At 42.0% G+C, this 6,943-nt stretch overlaps 1 protein-coding gene across 1 annotated transcript in view; it reads left to right on the top strand.

Moving 5' to 3' along the window:
* Positions 1-6,780: 6,780 nt before the first annotated feature.
* The window catches only part of serpinh2 (serine (or cysteine) peptidase inhibitor, clade H, member 2), a 25,010-nt gene continuing 24,847 nt past the window's right edge, over positions 6,781-6,943 (top strand). The window contains exon 1 of the mRNA XM_046852013.1: positions 6,781-6,934. The gene's annotated coding sequence lies outside the window, so the exon portion shown is untranslated. The remainder of the gene's footprint in view (positions 6,935-6,943) is intronic.

Genomic DNA, 6,943 nt, shown 5'->3' with positions numbered 1-6,943 from the left:
GCGGTGTGACAATGCATTGTGTGAAGGTCTAAATGCAATTTTATTACACATCCTGACTTTAATCTTTAGATAAAATGTGTGTGAGTTATATTCTGCACACTGATCTTGCACATCTATACGCTGTTAAAGACAATTTCATACTTTGAGTTTAGCCCTTTTTTGGTGACTTCCTACCTGCTACTAGAACATGGCTTAAGCCCAATATCTGTGCTGCTTTCATTATACTGCCTGCTCGAATCGCCTGCCTGTTCCCAATACTAACACCATACGTCAAATGATCTCTAAGCCTAAAGCAACAGCCATGGGAACTCAATAACTTAAATCCACTTATATTGTGGCTATAATCTAATTGCTGTGACCGGGAGTAATATACACTGTGGAGTGTGGACTGACCCATGCCATAGCTAATGCTTTAAATCGCACAGTTGATACTGATAGCGGTGCATGCGTAATGAAAGTTATAATAGACTCCGAATGCAATTCAGAGATTTGGACGAGTGTAAGGGGACAGAGGCTTAAGAGTTGCTTCAGCCGGATAAAGGGATAATAGAAAACCATTGTTTCATGTTTTTTTTTTTCCTTTTCTGTTACACTGTCTCTCACACAGACACCCCCCCATACATTCTTTCTTTCACTAGCCCTTTGGTTTATGAAGCTGTCTAAAATCTCTGAAACACACTGGTGATCTTTTCTCTATTGAAATCGTAGCCACTATTTAGACAAATGATATCACCTGTTGATATTCTCCGTATCCTCTGGGTTGTGTATCTTTCTGCATTTTTCCCTCCGTATATATATATATTTTCCTTGCTTTCTCTGAGCTGGAGGCAGGGTAATTTTTAGGGTAAAAGCACTGCTCATTCATTCTCCTATCCCTACATTTTAATCCTTGAGTGATGGCGGAGCTGTAAAAGGCCCTGAAAATGACTGTCTCTCCTCCAGACATTAGCTATCAGTCATGAATAAACCAAACACACCATTGCTTTTGCCTGTACCTGCCTGCAGAACAGAATACATACACACACACACACACACACACACACACACACACACACACACACACACACACGAGCGCTTGCTGGAAATACGGCCGCAAGGTGTTTGAGGGAGATGCAGAGAGACAATTTGTAGTTTTTCCCATAGAGGTGTGAATGAGCTGTCTATTCTTACTCACATGTCATGCGACATTATGCTTCATGCTCGAACATTAAGAGCATGTTCCTTTTATGCTCTGCCCAGAATAGACCTAGGATAAGGGGAACATTATGGCTTATTCTCGCCTCTCCCTGCCCCTCTAGCACAATTTTTCATGAGAATGCAGGCCCTACTTACTCACCTCTTAGTGCCAGGGGGAGCACACTCATCACTCAGAATCAAACATACTCGTACACACATCAAAACAACCTTTCTGTGAGCACACACACATACACACACACACACACACACACATGGGCTGTTCCCTCCTGTATCTCAATAATGCATAATGCGTAGTGTTGTAGCCGTTTGCAGCTTCCCACCCCCTCCCCACCCAGCCTGCTCTCTGCCTCTGTTCCAGGCTATCAGACATGACAGTGCCAGCTGCGCTCCTGGCAGCAACTACGAGGAGGAGGAGGAAAAAGAGGGAGGGAGGGAGCAGAAAGAGAGAGAGAGAGAGAGAGAGAGAGAGAGAGAGAGAGAGAGAGAGAGAGAGAGAGAGGAGGCAAAGGGAAAAAAAGATAGAAATGAGAGGAGAAAGCAGTAGAGTGGGGATTGGGGTGGGAAGGAATGGGGGGGTGCAGATTGCATGCAGTAGCAGCGTCTGTTGGGTTCCCTGCTGGTTTGAGTCATGTTTAAGAGCACTGCTGGCTGCGATTTTGGATTGTGTGCCGATCTGGGCTGAAATGCACTTGATTTATATAAAGACAGCTGTCAACACTGGTATTGGTGCCACCTCCAAACTTATCACTGAATCACCCTGAGCAATTAACTGCACTCATTCGACTTGTCGGCACACGGAGGATGGAGAAAGTGAGAGACAAGTCGAGCGGATATGGTTTTATGACAACCTGTTTGAGCAAGTGGTTTATTTCGATCCGAGTCTGTTCAGTATATTTTCTTTAATGTCTGCACATGGGTTTGTTTGTGTGTGTTGCGAATGTGTCGGAAAATGAGTGTGTCTGTTTAACCAGACGGTGGGCTTCTGTTTGTCTTATGTGTGATCATGCCTGACTTAGTTCAGATAATTGGACTCGGAGCATATGTCTGCATCTAAGTGTGTGAATGGGTGCAGAACGCAGACATTCCCTATCCCCCCCCAAAAAAAAGTTCTCTGAATTCTCCTTCAGGCTGTGGAGTGTGTGTATGAGTGTGCAGGGTCAATCAGGCCCTCTCACTAGCTCATACAAAGCCCTTAAATCTCTCAGCTTTAAAATAGATGGAGAGCAGATGGGGATGTGAAGTTCTCACTGTGGTGAACATAAGTGTGTGTGTGTGTGTGTGTGTGTGTGTGTGTGCGTGCGTGTGTGTGTGTGTGTGTGTGTGTGTGTGTGTGTGTGTGTGTGTGTACGCGTTTCTCAATCTTATAAAATGATCCCCCATACACATCCCTCCTTTTCCAACATATTGAAATAAAGCACGATCGGTCAGACGTGTAGCCTAGATGTGTGTGGGTATGAATTTAACTGAGTGTGTGAGAGGCGGAAAAAGAGCTTGTGTGTGCGCTCTTGTGTATTAAGCTCTTGCTCCTCTGGGTCAAATTCAGCAGGCTGAGGCACTCCAGAGTCGGTTTAGTTTAAAAGCCTCTGGAAGAGAGCTGCGGGCCCATCAGTCATCACTCCCACATCCAGCCATGTGCAACAAGGTGATGATAGACGCCACCTTTCCCACTGATCTGAGACCAGCCGAACAGCCTCTGCTACAATTCTCATCCTTAAAGGGAAACTGTTCGTACATCAGCATGAAAAAAAGATCCGCTTTTAACAAAATGTCACTAGATCCTACAGGCCAAGAATGAATTCAGACTGATGGGATGAGAGGAGGACTAGCAGTCCAATGTTTGTCCTGAAACACCTCCGTAACAAAGACCCAGGAGCATGATTTTGGCTGTGTGTCAACCTGTAACACACACATTCAGAAACTCAATCACAGCCAGGCGAATGTCATTTACCGTGTCTCTTATCTTGAGTTTGTAGCAGGCTTCAATTTTGTTCATTATGATTCAGACACAAAATTGAAGGTGTTTTGACGATTTCCTCAGAATTATGTGCACAAAGAACTGAGGACTTTGGGCTGACTGCGGGTTTTACAAGACAGCATTTATAAGTAAGACAGTCAAGCTGGGTGATTAATGTCATTTTTACCTGCCTGTGGACACTGGCACGTTGCTAAAATGAACAATGTGCAGTGCCAGCACTTCAAGAGAGCGAATGAATGAAATGTTAAGTTAGAAAAATGCATACCTTGGCACTATTATTAAGCTTTTTGGATCTACAACCCAGTGTTTAATACTTAGTTCAGCTATTATAACTCTTAAATCATGTAGTGACATCTCACCGAAGGCTTACTGGTCCCCGCCAAACTAAACTGGCACATGTATATATGATTGATACTAAATAATTTTCTTTTTGTCTCATGGGCAAAGTTTACACCGGCTTTGTGGTATTTTGAGTTACAATTGCCTGGAAATTACTGCTAAACATAGCTAACCAGGTCAACTATTTATCAAAGCTACATCCGAGGATTGTTTCATGTACCCAGTTGAGCATAATCATGGATGGCATCTGAATTCAAAACAGCACTATTTATTTATTTTTTACTTTTTTGTACAAATTTACATTAAATTCATGACCTAAGTGGAAGAAAAAGAAACAACAACCAAAAAAAACCCAAAAAGGATGGCATAAAATGAAGTTTAGTTAAATAAAAGTTAAACAAATCTTCTCCAGCCATCAATTCAATTAAAATCACGTTTTGGTTACATAGCATTTAAATTATATTTCCATTACATCAGTAAATATCATATTTGACTATTTTGTCCTATTATGGTGGATGTTTTAATCTCACTGTTTCCTAGAAATAGAAATATAATATAAATATTGACTGAGGACATTTAACAACAAGTTTATGATTTCAAGGCTGCTAAAATCCAAAATTCAAGGGGGAAAACACACTCCAGACCTCAGAAATGTAAGTTATAGTGTTGCCACATTGCTGTGCCATAATGTTAGCTTGTGGTTTAAATGTTTTACATTTTGGCAGGATTAAAAAGAGGCTTCATTCCTCACTACAGTTTGTTCAGTAAGCCCATAGTCACTGCTTGGAAAGTCCATATGTGCTTAGAGCAACCACGCCCTCAGGCTAATCACTTAACCTCGAACTCTGTTGCAAATCTAATGTCTGAAAACTGTGTGTGCATTTCCTAGTATATGTTAAGCTATGGAAATGCCTGATGAAGTGGTGAGTGCTATGCAGAGGAGCACAGTTAGATGGGTCACCGGGACTTTGAATATAAGACAAAAGCATGGCTTAAGGCAAACTAGGGCATGAAGGCACATCTGTGGGGGTTGAAGGTGAGATGAGGTGGGAGCACTGGGAGTGGTAAGGGTGTTGCATTGTGAAAGACAAGACCCAAGAGGACCACTACACAGTGTCTCAGGTTGCCCCATGCGGTTTCCCAGGGGACTCGTTTATCCGCGACGCAGCCCAAGGCAGATAAATCACCTGCACTGTGGTATCTGCGTCACAGCTTATTATAAGCTTCATTGACTGTGATGGGTCAGGGGAGGAGGGTGATGGGAAAGGTTACTCTGTACTGGTGATATCAGTGCCAGTCTATTAGGTTGCTTATGGTTGTTAAGCTTAGGGAAAAAACTGGGCATTGATCAATGTGTAAAGGATTACTTGTTATTTACTCCATTGAGTGTGATTGGCATTTTAAGCCTTTTAGGCTACAATTCCTCCTGAGGTGGTTAAGGCGTCTCCAGTTACACAGACACCCCCAACCCACAGGCACACACCATTTATCATTATTAGTGTGCATTGTGGAAGCCCATTGGATATACTGTAAATACTATGTGTTTGTGTTGACGTAACTGTTTAATGTCATGAGAGCTGGTTTGATTGTAACAGTTTTACATTTGTAGTGTGCATGTATGATTAATGGCCTTGAATGGTAGAGCATATACAACTACAAACAAGGATACAATTTTGCATTATATAAAGTATGTGTGTGTGTGTGTGTGTGTGTGTGTGTGTGTGTGTGTGTGTGTGTGTGTGTTTGTCAGACTCTCAGGACCCAAGCTTCTTGGGGTGTGTGTTCTCCCAATGGCTAGCTGTGTGGGTGTGCTATTGATTAGGCAAGGGTGTAATTGGGCCAGTCTATGGGCTGTCATGTCCAGGCTGATTGTTCTGTATTGGTGGTTTTCTGCCATTATCAGAGCCCATCTCCAAGCCTGATCCTCTTTTGCCTTTTACAACCATCTGTATATCCATCGATCCAGTCTGCTTGTGGTATCCGTCTATCCATCAATTCTGAGGACTAACATCGAGCTATAGCCAGTGTTATACTTTTATGAGGCAGAGAATTGTGACCTGAATTTTGCTATTAGCACCGAAGAAGGAGGTGAGATATCAAAAGCGGAAAAAGTATATAGGAACATTTTGCTATAGTGGGTAATGATGGGTCAGAGTGTTGGAGAGGCAGCAGAGCAATGGCGACCCCAGTCGACTAATCGGGGAATTGCAGCTAAATTTACCTCAGCTTAGAAAAAAATAAATAAAAAAATCTGGATTCTGTGGAGAAAACTGTTCATATTTGTATGCTAATGTAGAAAATAATATTATTTCTCCATCACTACATCCATCTCAGAGCGAGAGTACTTCCAGAACAATACTGCCAAACTAAGTAAGCCTATACTACACATCAACTGGTGGTCTATCCACTACCTACTGTCCTGTACTGGATTTACAAATATAATGTGTACTAGAGTAAAACTAGTATCCCAAAATAGCAAACACCACAGCTGGGCTCATTTGTATCTGCATAATACTACAAACTCAGATGATTATTTTACGAAATAGTACACCATGCACATTTGATCTACTGTAGTTAACAGCTATACACTAACAGGAAATGTGTACTAGCACTTTATCTTTTACATTGTTTACACTTGAACAGTGCCACAGATACTGTAGCTAATGCATTAGATAGGCCCAACATTATTTCTCTATCATCCTCCGGCTGCTCCCAGTCACCACAGTGGAATATCCATCTCCATACCCTGTCCTCTACATCTGCCTTTTACAAATAAACTACCTGTATGTCTTAGGCCCAACATTACTAATCATGTATAATACATTGGAAATATTATTAGACAAAACTAATGTATAATTAGGGTAAAGTGACTGAGCTACATGGTATACAATACCACCATGAGATATTATGTTTCTAGATTAATGTGTTAATTTGAGTTACTAAGGACTACTGCAGAGCTGTGTTAGTGTGCAAAACAACGGTAATGAATAAAACTACACAACAAGGTGCCAACGTTATGCAGTATTATTGAAACGTACTCATAAAACCCAATGGTTTTTGTCCTGGATGTTGGAAAAGGAAAAAGAAACGTGAGAGCAACAAGTTGTAAGGAGCTCACATGAAGCAGAAAGCATGATGCAGGTTAAACAAGCGGGTTATTGTTAAGACAGCGTGCTGAAGCGATTTAGGGTGGTGGTGGTAGACAGAGAGCCTGGGGATTTCTACGTGGCAAAATGGTAGACATTTTTAAAAGGGGCTAAATGCTTTGTCTGGAGCACAGGCTTAATTTTGCTGGAGGAAAAGTAAGGGAAGGCAACCAAAAAAGAACTTCCTCTGCCATGCTGGAAGCCCACCATCCCTGCCAGATCATTCCTGACCCATTGAGGGAGGAGAGGAACTAGAGGAAACTGCAGCATATTAACGGTAAAGTCA

Source organism: Silurus meridionalis, chromosome 6, assembly GCF_014805685.1.
Source record: "Silurus meridionalis isolate SWU-2019-XX chromosome 6, ASM1480568v1, whole genome shotgun sequence".
NCBI lineage: Eukaryota > Metazoa > Chordata > Actinopteri > Siluriformes > Siluridae > Silurus > Silurus meridionalis.
The sequence above is the reverse complement of the archived record's forward strand: the minus strand, read 5'-3'. Positions and strand labels throughout refer to the sequence as shown.